Source organism: Colius striatus, chromosome W (genome assembly GCF_028858725.1).
Source record: "Colius striatus isolate bColStr4 chromosome W, bColStr4.1.hap1, whole genome shotgun sequence".
Classification (NCBI taxonomy): domain Eukaryota; kingdom Metazoa; phylum Chordata; class Aves; order Coliiformes; family Coliidae; genus Colius; species Colius striatus.
In genome coordinates this window covers 7,373,579-7,395,720 of record NC_084789.1, presented here as the reverse complement: position 1 = coordinate 7,395,720, position 22,142 = coordinate 7,373,579, and the positions used below count along the sequence as shown (strand labels likewise).

Below are 22,142 nucleotides of genomic sequence, written 5' to 3'. Positions count from 1 at the left end.
TGGGGACAGCAATTGGAGTCAGACTGAGGGTGTACGCACCCCTGGGCCTGTGGTGCCAGCAACTAGAGGAAGTGAGAACCTCAGTGTCAGTAACTGGAGTGGACGAGAGTCTTGGTATCAGCCACAGGGCCAGGACTGTGGGTCATAGGGCCCATTTGTGTCCTGGGTGCCAGCTACTGAGAAGACCAGGGTGGATGAAGTGAGTGAGGATCACAGCATAAGCAGCTGAAGTGAGGACAGCAAGTCACAGGGCTCATGTGTCTAGGTACCAGCTACTAGGGAGGTTGAAATGTTTGCATTTTACCTCAACCTGTTGTGCATATATCTCTAATTTGCCAGCAAACTTCAAGCTGGACTAGTGTCGTGGCTTTGCCCAGCCAGCACATGAAGCAACATAACAGTCTCTTGCTCACTGCCCCCCGTTCACACCCTCCCTCGTTAGAATGGCAGAGGCTCCAGTGAGATGGGAGGAAAAAAGATAATCAAGGTTGTTGTGGATTGAGACAAGGGCAGGAAGGGCTCACTGCCAATTATGGCTCTGGGCAAAACAGACTCCAGTACTCAACTGAGAGAGGAAAGTAGGAAAGTTTATTGTACTACCTAAAAGAAACAGAATGGAATAAAAGCAAAAAGGGAGTAGGATGATGAGAAAATTGCAACCGGCACTTTAAGATCTCCCCAATCCTTCCTTTCTTCCTGGGCCCAGCTCCCTCCTCCCCCCTCAGCGGCTGGGGGGGGGGGGATAGGGAATGGGGGATGTGGTCAGTCTCTCACAGATGGGCTCTGCCACTTCATAGAATCATAGAATGGCAGGGGTTGGAAGGGACCTTTAGAGATCATCTAGTCCAATACCCCTGCAGAAGCAGGTTCACCTAGATCAGGTCGCATAGGAACATGTCTAGATGGGTCTTGAAGACCTCCAAGGAAGGAGACTCCACAACCCCTCTGAGCAGCCTGTTCCACTGCTCCATCACCCTCACAGTGAAATAGTTTTTTCTTACGTTTAAGTGAAACTTTTTGTGTTCCAGCTTCATCTCATTACCCCTTGTCCTGTTGCTAGCTACTATAGAAAAAAGGGATGTCCCAACCTCCTGACACCCACCCTTTAGATATTTATAAATGTTAATAAGATCTTCCCTCAATCTCCTCTTCTCCAGACTAAACAGCCCCAGTTCCCGCAGCCTTTCCTCATATGAAAGATGTTCCAGTCCCCTGATCATCTTGGTGGCCCTGCGCTGGACTCTCTCCAGCACTTCCCTGTCCCTCTTGAGCTGAGGATCCCAGAACTGGACACAGGACTCCAGATGAGGCCTCACCAGGGCAGAGGAGAGAGGGAGAAGAACTTCCCTTGACCTGCTGGCCACACTCTTCTTGATGTATCCCAGGATGTCATTGGCCTTCTTGGCCACGAGGGCACATTGCTGGCTCATGGTTAATTATCAATCAGGACTCCCAGGTCTCTCTCTGCAGAGCTGCTCACCAGCTGTAGTTTCCTGGGTCGTCCTGTACTGGTGCATGGGGTTGTTCCTTCCCAGATGCAGGACTCTGCACTTGTCCTTGTTGAACCTCATGAGGTTCCTCTCTGCCCAACTCTCAAGCCGGTCGAGATCCCGCTGAATGGCAGCACAGCCTTCTGGGGAATCAGCCAACCCTCCCAGTTTGGTGTCATCAGAGAAGTTGTTGAGGGTACACTCTGTCCCCTCATCCAGGTCGTTGATGAAGATGTTGAACAAGACTGGCCCCAGAACCGATCCCTGTGGAGCTCCACTGGCCACAGGCCTCCAAGTCGATTCTGTGCCGTTGATCACCACCCTCTGGGCTCTGTCATTCAGCCAGCTCTCGATCCACCTCACTGTCCACTCATCCAAGCCACACGGCTTAAGCTTTCTGATGAGGATGTCGTGGGTGACAGTGTCAAAAGCCTTGCTGAAGTCAAGGTAGATGGCATCCGCTGCTCTCCCCTCATCTAGCCAGCCGGTTATGCACTCATAGAAGGATATCAGGTTGATCAAACAGGATTTCCCTTTGGTGAAGCCATGTTGACTCCCCTTGATAACCATCTTATCCTTCATATGTTCAGTGATAACATACAGGATGAGTTGTTCCATCACTTTTCCAGGGATGGAGGTGAGGCTGACCTATAGTTTTTTGGGTTGTCGTTCTTGCCCTTTTTGAAGACTGGAGTGACATTGGCCTTTCTCCAGTCCTCAGGCACCTCGCCTGTCCTCCATGAATGTTCAAAAATGATGCAGAGAGGCATCACATCAGCCAGCTCCATCAGCACTCTAGGATGCATCCCATCAGGACCCATTGACTTATGAACCTTAAGCTTGGTCAACAAGTCTTTAACCTCTTCCTCTTCCACCCAGGGCAAGTCCTCTGCTGTCCTGGCCATCCTATTATCTTTGCTGGACTGGGCTGCCCGAGGGCCGGCCTTGGCTCTAAAGACTGAAGCAAAGAAGGCATTCAGTACTTCGGCCTTCTCTGCATCCTCAGACACCAGGGCACCCTCAGCGTTTAGCAGCGGTCCCACATTCCCCCCTCATCATCCTTCTGCTGCTGATGTACTTGAAAAATTCCTTATTACCGTCCTTAACATCCCTGGCTAAATTTAATTCTAGAAGGGCTCTAGCCTTTCTAGTTGCACCCCTGCATGCCCTGGCAATGTTCCTATACTCTTCCCAAGAAGCCAGCCCCTGTTTCCACCTCTCATAGATGGCTGCTTTCTGCCTGAGTTGTCCCAGCAGATCCTTGCTCATCCATGGAGGCCTCCTACCTCCTTTTCCTCCTTTCTTGCGCATTGAGACACACTGATCCTGGGCTTGGAGGAAGTGGTGCTTGAAGATTGACCAGCTCGCATTGGCACTTCTGTCTTCTAGAATCATATCCCATGAGATCAGTCCAAGTAGATCTTTGAAGAGGCCAAAGTCGGCTCGCCCGAAATCCAGGGTCACGGTCTGCTTTGTGTTCTGCCTCTTCCACACAGGATCTTGAACTGTACCGTCTCATGGTCAGTTGCTTCCAACCTTCACATCCCCAACCAGACCCTCCTTATTCGTCAGTACCAGGTCCAGCAGCACACCCCTCCTTGTTGGTTCCTCGATCATCTGCGACAGGAAGTTGTCATCAACAATCTGTAGGAACCTCCTGGACTGCATATGCTTGGCTGTGTGGCTATCCCAGCAAATATCAGGGTGACTGAAGTCCCCCGTGAGGACCAGGGACTGTGATCGTGAGGCAGCTCTCAGCTGTTCATTGAAGGCCTCGTCCACATCCTCCTCCTGATCAGGTGGCCTGTAGCAGACTCCTACAACAATATCACCTGCCTTGCCCTGCTGTCATGGTTTTGTCCAGCCGGGAACAAAGAGCCACGAGGGTGCTCGCTCACTCCTCCCCCTCCTGGCGGAGCGGGGAGGGGAACCAGAGAAAAAGGGGAAAAACCCGCATAGGTTGAAATAAGAACGGTTTAATAGAACAACAAGAAGAAGAAACAAGTTCAGGATAAAAAAAAAACAAAATAGTTTTAATAAACAATAAATTGATCTACAAAAGGAAAGGTGCTTGCCGGAGCTGCTCACCACTGCCCGCCCTCCCGCAGCCCCCGCCCCCGACTAGCTCCCTGCCTATATGTACTGGGCATGATGTCAGTATGGTATCAAATACCTGTTGGCCAGCCTGGGTCAGCTGCCCATGCTGTGCCCCTTCCTACTTCCTCATCAAAGTTAACTCTATCCTAGCCCAAACCAGGACATTTCACCCCTTATTCTATACCATCTACGTCATGCCTAGTTTCACAATATACAACATCTAAACATCGCATTTCCTCTCCCTGAAAAAATATGGGCACACACGGAGAAGTATATCATTTCCTCAGTTTACAGGCCATCCCCCTAACGTTCCCGTTGAGTCCATTTAGTCCATAACTTCAGGTCTTATTCGTCATAAATCTTTCTCAGCAGGGCAGATGGGATGTGTGTGTGAGAGAGGTCACTGCATGCAGTATCAGGAGTTTGCAGCTGGTCTACTCGGTGTGTCTTATCTGTAAGTTGAAGGCACTGGTCTTGAGGACGTCACTGGGCGCCAATTCACATCCCGCCATTCTGTATCTTGCTCGTCCAGGTCCATCTTTCAGTGATCTGTGTGATTCTTACTGTAGTGTCAGTGATATGGCATAGAGCAACTATGTTAATGGTGACATACAACAGCAAAATTAATACAATTCGATTCATGGAATTCACAGGCTGTTCTCACCCAAAATCAAATTTCCTTGAGGTATACACTGGATTTCCCCGTCCTTATGCATCACCCACCAAGCGTACCCAGGTCCCTGAGCAAAAACAATCCCACAAATGGGTTTGCCTTTACCCAAGGTAGGACTCACCCAGACTGCTTTCCCTAACAGATCTTTTACGTGCACTACAGGGACTTTACCCCCTTCTACAGTATGTAAAAGTTCCGATTGGGCAGGGCCAGCTCTGTTCACAGATCCTCTGGAGTTGACTAGCCAGGTGGCCTTTTCTAAATGTTTGAATGTCCCACCCCCCATTGCTCTCAGTGTGGTCTTCAATAGTCCATTGTGTTGTTCAATTTTTCCCAAGGCTGGTGCATGATAGGGGATGTGATAAACCCATTCAATGCCATGGTCTTTGGCCCAGACATCTATGAGGTTGTTTTAGAAGTGTGTCCCATTGTCTGATTCAATTCTTTCTGGAGTGCCATGTCGCCAGAGAATTTTCTTTTCAAGGCCCTGGATGGTGCTCCAGGCAGTGGCATGAGCCACAGGATACGTTTCCAGCCAGCCAGTGGTCGCCTCCACCACTGTGAGCACATGGCGTTTGCCTTGGCAAGTCTGTGGCAGTGTGATGTAATCAATCTGCCAGGCCTCTCCGTATTTATATTTCTGCCATCGTTCTCCATACCATATGGGCTTCCACCATTTGGCTTGTTTGATTGTAGCACACGTCTCACACTCATGGACAACCTGTGCAATGGTGTCCAAGGTTAAATCCACCCCTCGATCACGAGCCCATTTATAGGTGGCATCTCTGCCTTGATGACCTGAGGTGTCATGGGCCCACCGAGCTAAAAATAACTCCCCCTTGTGTTGCCAGTCCAAATCTACCTGAGCTGCTCCAATCTTTGTAGCCTTGTCCACTTGCTGGTTATGCAGATGTTCTTCTGTGGCCCTGTTCTTAGGTATGTGGGCATCTACATGGCGCACTTTCACAACCAGCTTCTCCAGCCGAGCAGCGATGTCTTGACATATTGGGGGAGCCTGGATGGGTTTGCCCCGTCGTTGCCAGTTGTTTTGCCTCCATTGCTGTAACCACCCCCACACAGCATTTGCCGCCATCCACGAGTCAGTGTAGAGATAAAGCCTTGGCCAGTTTTCTCATTCAGCAATGTCTAAAGCCAACTGGATGGCTTTTACCTCTGCAAACTGGCTCGATTCACCCTCTCCTTCTGCAGCTTCTGAAACTTTGCGTAGGGGGCTCCACACAGCTGCCTTCCACCTCCAATGCTTCCCCACAAGACGACAGGACCCATCGGTGAACAGGGCATACCGCTTCTCATCTTCTGGAAGTTCCTCGTATGATGGGGCCTCTTCAGCACGGGTTGCCTCCTTTTCTGGTGATATTTCGCTGTCTTCACACTCTGGCCAGTTCGTGATCAATTCCAGAATTCCAGGGCGGCTAGAATTTCCTACACGAGCTCGTTGTGTGGTCAGTGTGACCCACTTACTCCACATAGCATCAGTTGCATGATGTGTGAGGGAGGCCTTCCCTTTGAACATCCAGCCCAGCACTGGCAGTTGGGGTGCTAGGAGAAGTTGTGTTTCTGTGCCAATCACTTCTGATGCAGCTTGAACCCCTTCATATGCTGCCAGTATCTCCTTCTCAGTTGGAGTGTATCGGGCCTCGGATCCTCTGTATCCCCGACTCCAGAATCCAAGGGATCGGCCTCAAGTCTCCCCAGGTGCTCTCTGCCAAAGACTCCAAGTAGGGCCATTCTCCTCAGCTGCAGTGTAGAGCACATTTTTAACATCTGGTCCTGTCCAGACTGGCCCAAGCGCCATTGCACGAACAATCTCCCGTTTAATTTGTTCAAAACTTTGTTGCTGTTCAGGACCCCATTCAAAATCATTTTTCTTCCATGTTACGTGGTAGAGAGGGCGCACAATCATACTGTAATTTGGAATATGCATTCTCCAAAAACCCACACCACCTAGGAAAGCTTGCGTTTCCTTTTTTCTAGTTGGGAGAGACGTGACTGCAATTTTGTTGATCACATCTATTGGGATATGCTGATGTCCATCCTGCCATTTTATTCCTAAAAACTGGATCTCCTGTGCAGGCCCTCTGACCTTACTTCGTTTAATGGTAAAACCAGCCTTCAGAAGAATTTGAATTATCTTTTTCCCTTTCTCAAGAACTTCCTCTGCTGAGTTGCCCCACAGAACAATGTCATCAATGTACTGCAGGTGTTCTAGGGCCTCGCCCTTCTCCAATGTGGCCTGGATCAGTCCATGGCAGATGGTGGGGCTGTGTTTCCACCCCTGGGGCAGTTGATTCCAGGTATACTGAACCCCTCTCCAAGTGAAAGTGAACTGGGACCTGCACTCTACTGCCAAAGGAATTGAGAAGAATGCATTGGCAATATCAATGGTGCTATACCATTTGGCTGCCTTGGACTCCAGTTCATATTGGAGTTCCAGCATGTCCGGCACAGCTGCGCTCAGTGGCGGCGTGACTTCATTCAGGCCACGATAGTCCACTGTCAGTCTCCACTCTCCACTAGACTTTTGCACTGGCCATATGGGACTGTTAAAGGGTGAGTGAGTTTTGCTGATCACCCCTTGGCTCTCCAGTTGGCGAATCAACTTATGAATGGGAATCACTGAATCTCTGCTGGTGCGATATTGCTGCCGGTGCACTGTTGTGGTCGCAACTGGCACCTGTTGTTCTTTGACCATCAGCAATCCCACAACAGAAGGGTCCTCTGAGAGGCCGGGCATGCTGGACAGTTGTTCAATTTCCTCTGTCTCCACTACAGCCACACCAAAGGCCCACCGGTACCCTTTTGGGTCCTTAAAGTACCTTCTCTTAAGGTAGTCTATGCCCAGGATACACGGAGCTTCTGGGCCTGTTACAATGGGATGTTTGTGCCACTCATCCCCAGTTAAACTCACTTCAGCTTCTAACAAGGTTAGCTGTTGAGATCCCCCTGTCACTCCAGAAATACAAACAGATTCTGTCCCTTTACAACTTGATGGCATCAGAGTGCATTGTGCTCCAGTATCCACTAAAGCCTTGTACTCTTGTGGGTTTGATGTGCCAGGCCATCGGATCCACACTGTCCAATAAACTTGGTTGTCCCTCTCCTCCACCTGGCTGGAGGCAGGGCCTCCCTAGTACTGGCCATGGCAGTCATTGCATACATTTTGTGGAAAAGAGCTAGAAGTCCCCTCGAGGGGACTAGAATAGAGCTCAACCCTTCTATTCTGTCTAGGGAGTTGCTCACTGGAAACTGGAGCAGCATCTTTCCAGGAGAAATTGCTTCTTGTAGCGGTTTTTCCCCGTAACTGCCGTGTCCGTGCCCTTAAGGCCAAAGTAGGTTGCCCATGCCACTTGTTCATGTTCTCTCCCTGGTCCTGCAGGTAAGACCACAAAGCACCTCGTGGTGTCTGCCCTCTATATTCCCTCTCTTGAGCAGAGGGACATCTACTAATAGCTGAAGTATGGACTCGGGCAGGTGGAGAGCGGGACATATCTTCTTTGAATTGGTGGAACTCTTTTGACATTTTATCTACAGCTGAAACAACAGCCTATAGGGAGGAAGACAGACTTTCTTCATATTGCCGAAGTTGAACACCCATTTCCCCCACTGTTTTCCCCTCGCCTTCTTTCCAGGAGATGACTGCCAATGAATTAGCATAAGATGATGGTGCGCTTTGCAGAAATCTTCGCCACATAGATTGTGTGCACTGGACCTCATCTGGGTCTGTTGGTAACTGCTCATTATAAATCATTTCCCGCACAGCTAACTCCCTCAGGTACTGGATACCTTTGTCCATTGTGGTCCACTTGCCTGGGTGGCATATGATGTGTTCTTTGAAGGGGTATCTTTCCTTCACACCAGACAAAAGTCTTCTCCAGAGGCTGAGGACTTCTGTCTTTCTTCCAATTGCCTTGTCAATGCCGCCATCCCGGGACAGAGAGCCCAGCTGCCTGGCTTCCCTGCTCTCCAAGTCCAAGCTGTGGGGCCCATTCTCCCAGCATCAGAGCAGCCAAGCGACAAGGTACTCGCTTGGGTGGCGGCTGTAATCTTTTTGCACTTCTCTCAGTTCGCTCAGGGACAAGGATCGGGTGATTATCTCTGGCTCTGGCTCTGACTCTTCCTCCCGCTCCCGTGATGACACTGGTTCATCTTCATCCCTCACAAAGCAAACTGATTTTTTTATGTATTTCTTTTTCTGGACAGGAGCAACTGACACTGGCACAGGTTGATCCTCTGATTCAGGATCAGTGTCTGCTGTTGGAGTTAGGGCAGCAACAACATCAGTTGCCTTGGTTTGAATAGCCACAGTTGTTGCTAGGGTGACATTCCTAATCTGTACAAGTAAAAAACTCTTCCAATACCTGTTCATATTCTTCTGTATGTCAATCCCTCCATAGCTGCCCAACCTCATAACAGTCTGAAAAACAAATTTTGCAACTCTACCCAAGAAAAACACCCTACCTAGAGGACAGAGCAATAAAACCACAATGGCTGGGACATCCCAAGTGCAGTTAACTTGAATGAGTAAGGGAGGATGGAAAAAAAGGAAAAATTACGTCCCTCCATTTTTTCCATGAACTGAGTGTCATTACTGTCACTATATTCTGAAAATAAATGTCCAAGTTGCAGAAATGCCAACCAAGTCATGTACAGGTATTGGCCTAGCTCCATATCCAGTGATATAACCATACCATAAGCCAGTATATCAGAACGAGTGCTTTCGTCCCTTTTCCAAAGGACATAAACACTATCACAGAGAATACATAGGGCATCTGAGAAATTATTGGCCAACACCATTTAAGCATATAAATCAACATTGTGACCAGCAGCTTTTTTTTTTTTTTTTTTTTAACTAATATCAGAAATGTACACAAGAAAATTGTTTCAGCCTACTGTGTCTTATTTCAACCCTGCGGTGCCCCACGTTGGGTGCCAAATAATGTCATGGTTTTGTCTAGCCGGGAACAAAGAGCCACAAGGGTGCTCGCTCACTCCTCCCCCTCCCGGCGGAGCGGGGAGAGGAACCAGAGAAAAAGGGGAAAAGCCCGCGTAAGTTGAAATCAGAACGGTTTAATAGAACAACAATAAGAAGAAACAAGTTCAGGGAGAAAAAAAAAAAAAACAAAAAAACCAAAAAAAACCAGTTTTAACAGTAAATGAGGGGATATACAAAAGGAAAGGTGTGTGCCGCAGCTGCTCACCACCTGGGACACAACGCAACCGCTCCCGACCGACCGGCAGTCAAGCCCGCCCTCCCGCACCACCGCCCCCAACTAGCTCCCTGCCTATATGTACTGGGCATGATGTCAGTATGGTATCGAATACCTGTTGGCCAGCCTGGGTCAGCTGCCCATGCTGTGCCCCTTACTACTTCCTCATCAAAGTTAACACTATCCTAGCCCAAACCAGGACACCTGCCCATTAATTTTTACCCATAAGCACTCTACCCAGTCCTCATCCCCACCCAGGCACAGTTCGGTACACATGAATTGCTCCCTCACATAGACAGCAACTCCACCTCCATGCCTTTTCAGTCTGTCTTTCCTGAACAATACATAACCCTCCATGGCTGTGCTCCAGTCATGGCAGCTGTCCCACCACGTCTCTGTGATCGCAATGAGGTCTGTACCCACATCTCCAGTTCCTCCTGCTTATTCCCCAGGCTGCGTGCATTGGTGTAGAGGCAGCGCAGGGGCTTACTCAAACACACAGGTTTCCCTGGATGGGTGCAGGAGGTTCCTCCCCGGTTTGGCCCTTTCTCAGGGTGGTCAGCCTTCCGTATCTCAGCCCAGTGTGCAGATGAAGGGCACTTATCATTGCATTCCCTGTCCTGCCCTGTTTCCCAGCTAGAGGGGACAACTTGTTCTATTTTACTTCTCCCCCCACCCCCCCAGTCCCTTAGTTTAAAGACCTCTTTATTAAATTTGCTAGTCTACTCCCAAATAATCCAGTGCCTTTACGAGAGAGATGAATCTCATCCTGTCCTATCAAGCTGTAGTCCCCAAGGAAGGATCCATTGTCAAAGTACTCAAAGCCTTCCCGCCGGCACCAGCCTCTCAGCCAGGAGTTCACTTGGTTGATTTTTCCATTACAAACTCCTCCTTTATCTCTAGTGAACAGGATAGAGGAGAAAATAACCTGAGCCCCTCTACCTTTACCTACTCCCCCAAGGATTTAAAATCCATCTGGATCCTGGAGATGTCATGCCTCATGACATCATTCATACCTACATGGAACACAAGTAAGGGGTAATAGCCTGCATCCCTGACGAGCCGTGGCACTCTCTCAGCCACATCCCTGATCTTGGCCCCAGGCAGGCAGCACACCTCTTTTGACTCCCTACCTGCTCCACAGATGGGTCTCTCAGTGCCCCTTAGCAGCGAGTCACCCACAACAAGCACCCGTCGCCTCTTCCTACAATGCCCATTACCTACTGCAGGTGGAGCAGCTGATGGGTTGTTTAGTGGGTTTTCCCCTTTTGGAGCTTGCTTGTCGAAGTTTCCTGTTGCCAGTGCCTCATACTTATTTGTAGTGGGCACTGTGGAAGGAGGGCTTTGAAGACGAGCCTTTGTCTTTCATTTTTTTGTAACCAGGGTCCATGAATTATTGGATTCACTGGAGGCTTGCACCTGACTGCGAAAGCCTCTATCTTTCTCCACTTCTTCCCCTCTAATACTACAGAGCCTACTCACAGTTTCCTGCAGCTCTTTCACCATGCACTGCAGTTCCTGAACTTGAGGGCACCTATGATACATTGTTGCCTCAGAGGCATAGGTCCCTAAGTAGTCTAAACACTCCGTGCGCTCCACCTGGAGCGAAGCTTCTCTACTAACCAGATCTGTCTGGGTGGATGCATTGACCTTCACCTGGGTTTTGTCCACCTGAGCCTTGGCTTTAGTCCTTAGGCGAGTGCTCACCATTTTGCTAGGTTGAAGCTGAAGCTGGGGCACTTCTCTGACTTCTGCTTCTCTAAACGGGCCATGGGGTTGTTCCCTGCCCGTCCTCCCTGCTCGCCCTGCTGCGCAAACTGCCACGTCACTCCCTGTTTGCCGCCCCTGTTCACCACACTCCTGGTCGCTCGCGCTCCCTGGGGGATGATTAAATCCCCCGCGGTTGCTGCGGCTCTGCCTCCCGGCAAGACTGTCCCCCTCACGAGAGCTGCCTGGTCCTGGTGGCTCTCCTTGCTTATCCTCCATTCCCCGTGCTCCAGGAACCCCCGGATTACCTCAATTGGCCGCACAGCCGTGAATAAACGAGCCTTGCCTCCGCTTTGTTTACCACCGATCTTTGTTTACCTCTTCTCTCTTCTCAGAGGAGGATGACTCCTTGCATTCTTCCACTGCTCCGATACGGGGTCCCTCCCACAGGAAACCGTCTTTAACGAACTTCTCTGGTGTGGATTCTTCCCAGCAGCTAGGGCTTCTGCCAATACAGGATCCCTCACATGGGACGCAGTCCTTAATGAACTTCTTTGGCGTGGGTTCTTCCCCACAGTTACAGCTTCTGTGAATATGGGGTCCCTCCCACGGGACGCGGCCTCCTCTGGCCGTAGTCACTGCCCCTGACGTGGGGTCTTTAGCAAAATGAGTCACTGCCCCTGATGGGGGGTCTTTAGCAAAATGCAAACAAATCTCAGCTTCACCAGTCCTCTCCACAGGATGCAGGGGAGTCTCTGCTCCAGCACACCTCCTCCTTTCTTCCCTCACTGACCTTGGGGTCCACATGGTCGCTTCTCTCTCTCTTCCCACTCCTTGCACCACCACCAGCCGGAAAAGAAGAAGAGACGGAAAAAGAAGGAACGGGAAGAAGCCTCCTCTTCCGGCTTCTTCTTAAAAAAATGATCGTGGAGGTGTCTAATTGGCTCAGCCCCAGAAGTGGGTCTGGCTGGGGAAAGTTTCAAGCAACTTCTTACAGGAGCCATCTTTACAGCCCCTTCCCCCTTACCAGAAATGACTGTCATGTCAATCCATGACAACTAGCCATTAAGTAGGAGGACCAGGATCTTGGCAGGGATATCGGACTGGCAAAGGGCCAGCATCAGTATTGAAGGAATATGAGTGTGTGGGTGCCTGTGAAATGAGTGTATGAGTGCATGCACCTGTGTGCTAGTGAGTATCAAACTAGACTAGGTGGCAAGTAGGAGACCCATATAGTGGATAAAAGGGCTCGGGATCTGGGCATGGATATTAGATGGACAAGAGGGGCTGTGCTGACAGTTGAGGAATCTCTGAATGTATGTATGCTTGTGACTCTAGAGAGTGAGGATACATGTGTTTTCACTAGTGAACTTCAATCCTGATCAAGCAGAGAGGAGGAGGGGAACTTGGCTAGCTATATTTATGTTTTATGTGAGTTCTGGTGGTGTTATATGTGGGTGTTATTAAAGACAGAACTCTCTGTGGCAGTTTGTGTAGCTGGCCGTGTTTAGTGTCCTCTGTGAGAATGTATATGTGTGTGTGTGTTTGTGTGTGTATCTCTGGGATGCACACTCAGTCTTGTTACTTTTTTAACCCACAAACAGGAAAGCAGCAGCCACATCTGTTGGCTTTGGACAGAGAGAAAACTGGGCTTGTCTCCAGCAGCCAGGCAGGAGGAATCCTGGAGTCTGTCAGAGGTAGCTGCCTTATAATATCCCTTAACAGTGTTCACCCCTGTTCTGGACTCTCATGAGAGAAGGCTAACTTTTTGTCTTGCATTAAAAAAAAAAAAAAAAGGTACAGATGAGAACTACAGTTTGCCAGTCTATCAAGTTATTAAGAACAGTTCTAGCAGTTTTGGGTACTCCTGTAAATAAAATAAATGTTAAAATGCTAGCACTCACTTGGCCCTAAACTTGTTTGCATTAAGGGTTAGTAGAGTATCCTTGCCCAGTCACCGATAGCTGGTCTAGATTAAAAAATGAAGTGTACTTCATACTTAGCTTTCATAATGCATCATTGTCATCTTATATTCAGAGCATGCAGCATATGGTGATATAGTACCACTTTGGCTTTTTGATTTTCCCCTCTCAAGAAGATAAACAACATTCTTTTCTTCCATCTTGTCATGGCTTGACCCAGCTAGAACAGAAGCTCAACATAACAGTCTCTCGCTCAGTGCCCCCCATTCACACCCACCCTCATTAGAATGGCAGAGGCCACAGCAAAATGGGAGGAAAAAGATAACCAAGGTTGTTGTGGATTGAAACAAGGGCAGGGAGAGCTCGCTGCCAATTACGATTCCAAGCAAAACAGACTCCAGTACTCAACTGAGAGAGGAAAGTAGGAAAGTTTATTCTACTACTTAAAAGAAACAGAACGGAATAAAAGCAAAAAGGGAGTAGGATGATGAGAAAATTGCAACCAGCACTTTAAGATCTCCCTCCCCCATCCTTCCTTTCTTCCTGGGCCCAGCTCACTGCTCCCGATAGCTCATCCTCAAGTTCATTCTCCTCTACAGCCAAGGGATTTTCTGTTCTGCACGTGAAGTTTTTTGTTGCTGGTACCAACACAAAGGCATGTAATACTGATGCGCGGGAGCTTCCGGAGTCAGAAACGTATCCTCATAGAGGTAGAATCAATGCTTGTTTATTAGTAATACACACTGATATTTATACAATAGTACAGAATTCAGGTGACAGTAACATAACATTTATTGGTTACATCTGCAAAGCAATATGCTACTCGGCACAAGCTAATTGGTTAATTGCTAAAGCTCACACTCTTAGTTTAAGCAAAATCTCAGTACATCTGTGGTTAAAAATATCCTGCTTTTACTTCTTCTCAGCTGCTCACTGTTTTCAGGCAGCGTCCTCCTGGCATGTGCCCAAGGTCAAGCTGACCTGGCTATCTGTGTGAAAGCTTGGATTGTGCAAACATGCTTCTAACAAAACTCCATGTCCCATATCAGCAAGAAACTTCTCTACATAATACCACTCTGCTTTCAGTGTGGCAATGTTTAACATTTTTTTTTTTATTTTCTCTGAATGCGGTAACAAAAAGTACCTGAAGGACATGCTGAGAGATTGTTCAGTTGTCTTACATTCTGGTTTTCACCTACTGTTGTCATGAAATGTCATTCTACCATGGTGTTTCTAATTTCCTTAAGCAATATAAAAGCAAAATGAATAATTGCAAACTATGCCTTTGATTTTGATAGAGGAGGATAAAGAAGCAGTGTTTATTGTTTTTCTTTATAACATCTGGATATTTCCTGTATGAATTAACTTTTTTAAAATTACCTTCTTTTGTCAAGCTAAAATTTTACTGTGATTATCCTTTGTTTGGAAAGTGATGGAAAACTATTTTTTTTCCTTTAAATGTTGGAAAATATATGAAGATTTTGGAGATAGGGCAGATTTCCATAGAATTTTTTTTGAAAATTCAGTGAAATAGAGATGTGTTGGGTTTGTGTGGAGCCATTTCTAGTAATGGGGAAGGGGCTGCAATGGTGACTCCTGTAAGAAGTTGCTTGAAACATTGTCCTGGCTCTAAGTTGGACCCACCTCTGGGGCTGAGCCAATTGTGTGTCTCTATGATCACTTTTTGGAGAGGATAGGACAGAAGAGGAGGAGTTGGAGGTGGTGGAAGGAGTTGAATGAGACAGAAGCGACCAGGCTTCGCTGACCCAAGGTCAATGAGGGAAGAGAGGAGGAGGTGTGCTGGAGCAGAGACTCCCCTGCATCCTGTGGTGAGACAGCAGGCTGTTCCCCTGCAACCCATAGAGGGTAATGGGTGAGCTGAGATGTGACGGCAGCTGTGGGAGGACCCCAAGCCAGAGGGGTCCTGACTGTGCCAGGTGGAGGCCATGATTCTGTAGGGAGGAGGCATTGAAGCAGAATGTGCTGGGAGTTCTGTTGGCCATGGAGCAGACCCACACTGGATGAGTTTGTGAGGAGCTGCAGCCCTTGGGAAGAACTCACATCAGAGAGGTTCATTGAAGACTATGTCCCATGAGAGAGATCCTGTGGTGGAGCAGGGGAAGAATGCGAGGAGTCCTTCTCCTCTGAGAAGAAAGTGGCAAAGACCATCTGTGAGGGACTGACCACAAACCCCCATTCCCTGCGCCGCTGAGGAGAGAGGAGGTAGAGATATCGGGAGCAGGTTACTGAGCCTGGAAAGAATGGAAGGGTGGGGAGAAGGAGGTCTTAAAGTGCTGGTTGCATTTTTCTCATCCTCCTCCTCTGTTCTTGCTTTCTGTCTGTTCTGTTTCTAGTTGGCAGTGGATTAAACTGATCTTGTTTTGGTTGACCCAAGCTATCAACTAAGCACCATACAGCCACTTTCACACTTTGCCCCCACTAGAGGGACAGGGGAGGGAACAGAAGAGCAAAAGTGAGCAAACTCGTGCATTGAGATAAAGACAATATAATAAGCTAAGGAAAGAGGAATAAGAAAGAAAAAAAAGGTGATGCCAAGGAAATCACTCACCACCTCCTACAAGTAGACCAATGTCCAGTCCCTGAGCAATGGCTACTTACCCAAAACTCCCCATCCCTCTGATTTTATTGCTACTGCATAACATTATACGGCATGGAATATCCTTTTGGTCAGTTCCATTCAGCTGTTCTGGTTGTGTCGCCTCCCAACTTCTTGCACATCCCAACCTATGCGCTATGGGGAAGAGTAAGAAACGGAGAAGGTCTTGACACTGTGTAAGCACTGTTCAGCATTGGTGTGTTATCAACACTGTTTTTGGTCACAATTCCAAACCATCACTGTGCTTCCACAGCTGTCTTCCCCCTGAATAAGCTCTGCTATCTGTGATGGGCTCCAAACTGTCTGTGGATGACACTGTGCATGTTGTGATTGTCAGAGGCGGCTTTAGAGGGATTGCAGGTGGCAGCCAGTTGAAGTCCTGGACAATCCCCTTTGTGCTGGTGGTAAGCATCATACAGGCTGCTATGAAGAAAATTAACTCCGTCACAGTCAGGCCCAGTACAGCAGATAACTGGGATTTTTTTTTTTGGTATTTTTTCCACCACGTGATATCAGGACTGCTTGAATTTTGGTCTGTTTTTATTTTTCTATGGTAAGCTTGTCTTTCATAGAGGATGTTACATGGGTGTTTCCTGAAGTTCCTTTTTCTTCTAATTCAGACAGGCTTTCCTTTTTTTTTTCTTTATCAGAAATTGTTTCTTTTCCCCTTGAGTTGTTTTGAATTAATACACGTAGGTAGTGTTAGGTGAGCATAGTAGGTTAAGATTTCTATGTGGTGGTTGGATTTTAGAGGAGTATTGGATGATAACTTTGAGATTGTTTTTCTATCTTTTCAGGTCTCTGGATGGCAGACGGAAAAGAAATGCAGTTTTAAGAGGTATGCCTCATGTAGCCCAAAATATTCCTGACTAGCATATATGCTAATGCTAAAGCCACTCCTTTGAGGAGGGAGTCTCTTTTTCTGTCCTATTTCTGTGAGCCTACTAAAATAAGGGTTTTTTTTTGCTGTAATCTCTCAAAGCTGCTGCTTCAAACCTGTTTTGCTAGAATCATGGAATCATAGAATCATAGAATGGTAGGGGTTGGAAGGGACCTTTAGAGATCATCTAGTCCAATTCCCCTTCTAAAACAAGACCACCTAGATCAGGTTACACAGTGTCCTGGTTTTGCCCAGAGGGGAAAAGGAAAAAAAAAAACAAAACCAAAACCACCATGACCCTCCTCCTCTTCCCCCCCCCACGGAACGGGGAGGGGAATCAGAGAAAAGGGAAAAACCCAAGTAGGTTGAAATAAGAACAATTTGTTAGAACAAAACAAGTTAAGGAGGAACAGTTATAACAATAAATGAGAGGATATACAAAGGGGATGGTGCATGATGCAGTAGCTCACCATCCGGGACCCAACCCAACTGACCTCTCCGGACCAGCAACCGAAAACTGCGACCCCAGAAGAGAGCTTCTTCCGGCCAGCTCCCCACCCATATACTGGGCATGACATCAGTATGGTATCGGATGCCTGCTGGCCAGCCTGGGTCAGCTCCCCAGGCTGTACCCCTTCCTACTTCCTCATAGGAGTTAACTCTATCCTAGCCCAAACCAGGATATTCCACTCCTTATTCTATACCACCTACATCATGCCTAGTTTTACACTTCACAGTTATCTACCACCACACTTCCTTTCCCCGAAAATATGGATATACACACAGAGGTATATCATTCCCTCAGTTCACGGGCCATCCCTCTAACGTGTCCGTTGAGTTCATTTAGTCCATAACTTCAGGTCTTCATTCATCGTAAATCTTTCACAGCAGTAGAGATGGTGTGTGTGTGAGACGAGTCGTCGCATGCAGTATCGGGAGTTTGCAGCTGGTGTATTTAGTGTGTCTTATGCTCACGATCTGTGAGTTGAAAGCATTGATCTTGAAGAAGTCACTGGGTGTCAGCTCACTTCTCACCATCCTGTGTTTTGCTCGTTCAAGTCCATCCTACAGTGATCTGGGAGGTTCTTCCTGCAATGTCAGTGATATGTCATAGAGCAACTATGGTAGTTGCATACAACAGCAGAGTTATTCAACAACTATCATCAGACAATTTAATTCATGGGTTATCCTCACAATCCTTGCACATCACCCACCATGTGCACCCAGGTCCCTGAGTGAAAACAGTCTCACGGATGGGTTTGCCTTTACCCGAGGCAAGGACACACCCTGACTGCCTTCCCCAACATGTCTTTTATGTGCACTGCAGGGACTTTATCCCTTTCTACAGTATATAAAAGTTCTGATTGGGCAGGGCCAGCTCAGTTGACAGATCCTCTAGAGTTGACTAGCCAGGTGGCCTTTTTCTAAATGTGTATCCCAATGTTTGCAGGTCCCACTCCCCATTGCTCTCAGTGTGGTCTTCAATAATCCATTATATCATTCAATTTTTCCCGAGGCTGGTGCATGATAGGGGATGTGGTAGACCAATGCCATGCTCTTTGGCCCAGGCGTCCATAAGGTTGTGTTAGAAGTGTGTCCCATTGTCTGATTCAATTCTGACTCAATTCTTTCTGGAGTGCCATGTTGCCAGAGGATTTTCTTTTCAAGGCCCTGAGTGGTGTTCCGGGCGATGGCATGAGGCATAGGATATGTTTCCAACTAGCCGGTGGTCGTCTCCACCATTGTGAGCACATGGCATTTGCCTTGGCGAATCTGTGGCGGTGTAATGTAATCAATCTGCCAGGCCTCTTCATATTTATATTTCTGCCATCACCCTTCATTCCATGTGGGCTTCAACCATTTGGCTTGTTTGATTGTAGCACGTCTCGCATTCATGGATAACCTGCGCAATAGCGTCCAAGGATAAGTCCACCTCTCGATCACGAGCCCATCTATAGGTGGCATCTCTTCCACGATGACCTGAGGTGTCATGTGCCCATCGAGCTAAAAATAACTCCCCCTTGTGTTGCCAATCCAAATCTACCTGAGCCACTCCAATTTTGGCAGCCTTGTCTACTTGTTGATGTTCTTCCGTGGCCCGTTTTTTGGGTACATGGGCACCTACATGGAGCACCTTCACAACCAGCTTCTCCAGCTGAGCAGCGATGTCTTGCCATACTGGGGGAGCCCAGATGGGTTTGCCCCGTCGTTGCCAGTTACTCTGTCTCCATTGCTGTAGCCACCTCCACAGAGCACTTCCTGCCATCCACGAGTCAGTGTAGAGGTAGAGCCTTGGCCATTTTTCTCGTCAAGCAATGTCTAAAGCCAACTGGATGGTTTTTCCCTCTGCAAACTGACTTGATTCACCCTCTCCTTCTGCGGCTTCTGAAATTCGGCGTAGGGGACTCCATACAGCCGCCTTCGACCTCCAATGTTTTCCCATAATCCGACAGGACCCATCAGGCATATCGCTTCTCGTTTTCTGGCAGTTCATCATACAATGGAGCCTTTTCAGCACGTGTCACCTTCTTCTCTGGAGATATTTCACAGTCTTTGCCCTCTGGCTAGTTCATGATCACTTCAGAATTCTAGGATGGCTAGAATTTCCAATGTGACCTCATTGTGTGATCAGTGCAACCCACTTACTCCACATAGCATCAGTTGCATGATGTGTGAGGGAGGCCCTCCCTTTGAACATCCAGTCCAGCACTGGCAGTCGGGGTGCTAGGAGAAGTTGTGTTTCTGTGCCATTCACTTCTGGGGCAGCTCGATCTCCCTCCTATGCTGCCAGTATCTCCTTCTCGGTTGGAGTGTATCGGGCCTCGGATCCTATGTATCCCCGACTCTAGAATCCAAGGGGTCAGCCTCGAGTCTCACCAGGTGCTCTCTGACGGAGACTCCAAGTAGGGCCATTCTCCCTGGCTGCATGCAGTGTAGAGCACACTTTTCACATCTCGTCCTGTCCAGACTGGTCGAACTGCCATTGCACGAACAATCTCCTGTTTAATTTGTTCAAAACTTTGTTGCTGTTCAGGACCCCATTCAAAATCATTTTTCTTCTGTGTCACACGGTAGAGAGGGCTCACAATCATACTGTAATCTGGAATGTGCATTCTCCAAAAACCCACACCACCTAGGAAAGCTTGTGTTTCCTTTTTGTTAGTTGGTGCAGACATGGCTGTAATTTTCTTGATTCCCTCTACTGGGATTTGACAATGTCCATCTTGTCATTTTATTCCTAAAAGCTGGGTGTCCTGTGCCGGTCTTCTAACCTTATTTTGGTTTATGGCAAAGCCAGCCTTCAGAAGGATTTGAATATTTTCTTCCCTTTCTCAAGAACTTCCTCTACTGAGTTGCCCCACACAATGATGCTATCAATATATTACAGGTGTTCTGGGGCCTCGCCCTTTTCCAGTCCATGGCAGATGGTGGGGCTGCGTTTCCACCCCTGAGCAGTCAGTTCCAGATGCACTGAACCCTTCTCCAAGTGAAAGCGAACCGGGGCCTGCACTCTACTGACAAAGGGATTGATAAGATACCATTTGACTGCCTTGGACTCCAGTTCATATTGGAATTCCAGTATGTACGGCACAGCAGCACTGTGACTTCATTAAGGCCACAATAGTCTACTGTCAGTCTCCACTCTCCACTGGACTTTCCCACTGGCCATATGGAGCTATTAAAGGGTGACTGAGTCTTGCTGGTCACACCTTGGCTCTCCAGTTGACAAATCAACTTATGAATGGGAATCACTGAATCTCTGTTGGTGCAATATTACCGCTGGTGCATTGTTGTGGTCACAATTGGTACCTGTTGCTCTTCAGCCATCAGCAACACCACAGCAGAAGGGTCCTCTGAGAGGCTGGGCATGATGGACAGTTGTTCAATTTCCTCTTTCTACACTACAGCCACGCCAAAGACCCACCAGTACCCTTTTGGGTCCTTTAAATACCCTCTCTTGAGGTAGTCTATGCTCAGTATGCATGGAACTTCTGGACCCATCACAATGGGGTATTTGTGCCACTCATTCCCAGTTAGGCTCACTTCAGCTTCTAACAGAGTTAGCTGTTGAGATCTCCCTGTCACTCCAGAAACACAATGGATTCTGTCCCTTTATATCTTGATGTCATCAGGGTACATTGTGAACCAGTGTCTACTAGAGCCTTTTACTGTTTTGGATTTGATGTTCCAGACCATCAAATCCACATAGTCCACTAAGCCCCTCTCCTCCACCTGGCTGGACGCAGACCCCCCCTAATACTGGCTATGGCAATCATCGCTTACTTTTTGCGGGCAAAAGCTAGAAGTCCCCTTGAGGGGATGAGAATTGAAATAAACCGTTTCATCCTGTCTAGAGGACTGCTCACTGGAAACTGGAGTGACATTTTTCCAGGGATTAACTCTTTCCTAGGCCAAACTAGGAATGTTTATGTTGAATGCATGCAGGCGGGTTTTGAAAGGAGACTCCACAACTTCCCTGGGAAACCTGTGCCAGTGCTCCCTCACCCTTAGAGTAAAAAAGTTTTTCCCTATGTTTACATGGAACTTTTTGTGTTCCAACTTTTCTCCATTGCCCCTTGTCCTGTCACTTGAGGCAACAGAGAAAAGCACCACCCCATCCTTTTGAGATACACCTTTTAAATACTTATAAGAGTTAATGAGAAACCCCCTTAGTCTTCTCCAGGCCGAAAAGATCCAGGTCTGGCAGCCTTTCCTCATAAGAGAGATATTCCAGTCCCCTGATCATAATGGTGGCCCTGCGCTGGACTCTCTCCAGAAGTTCCCTGTCCTCTTGAGCTGGGGAGACCAGAACTGGACACAGTACTGTTGCCGCCACCGGCAACACCACCAGGCTGCCTGCAGGGATTACTCAGCCCCCCCCCCGCTGAGGGGACAAGGATCACCACACACTCAGCATTGATGACACTTTATTCCCACCCCTTGTTTACACCATGTGCTTATATCAGCTACCACCAGCACCTCCTCTCACTCCACCCCTTCTCTTCTGTACTTTCCACCTCTCACGTTACAACCCGAGATCTTCCGGACGCCTACCACACAGTACTCCAGATGAGACCTCACCAGGGCAGAGGAGAGGGGAAGAAGGACCTCCCTCAACCTGCTGGCCACACTCTTGATGCATCCCAGAATGCCATTGGCCTTTTTGGCCACGAGGGCACATTGCTGGCTCATGTTTATTTTATTATCAACCAGGACTCCCAGGTCTCTCTCTGCAGAGATGTTCTTCAGTAGTTTGACCCCCAGCCTGTACTGGTGCATGGGTTTGTTCCTTCCCAGATGCAGGACTCTGCACTTGCTCTTTTTGAACCTCATGAGGTTCCTCTCTTCCCAACTCTCAAGCCAGTCAAGATCTCAAGATCACTCCCCTTTGGGCTCTGTCAATCAGCCAGTTCTTGATCCATCTCACTGTCCATTCATCCAATTCACACTGCCTGAGCTTTCCTATGAGGAAGTAATGGGAGACGGTGTGAAAATCCTTGCTGAAGTCAAGGTAGATGATGTCCACT

General features: G+C 48.1%; 1 protein-coding gene across 6 annotated transcripts in view; it reads left to right on the top strand.

The window, feature by feature from the left end:
• Positions 1–22,142, top strand: part of LOC133628615 (polycomb group RING finger protein 3-like) — a 164,717-nt gene that overhangs the window by 53,467 nt on the left and 89,108 nt on the right. For 5 of the 6 annotated variants that reach the window (XM_062017017.1, XM_062017019.1, XM_062017022.1 and 2 more), the window contains exon 3: positions 16,532–16,572. The gene's annotated coding sequence lies outside the window, so the exon portion shown is untranslated. Of the gene's footprint in view, positions 1–12,799; positions 12,893–16,531; positions 16,573–22,142 lie in introns of all 6 variants that reach the window. The other variant, XM_062017016.1, reaches the window with a different exon arrangement.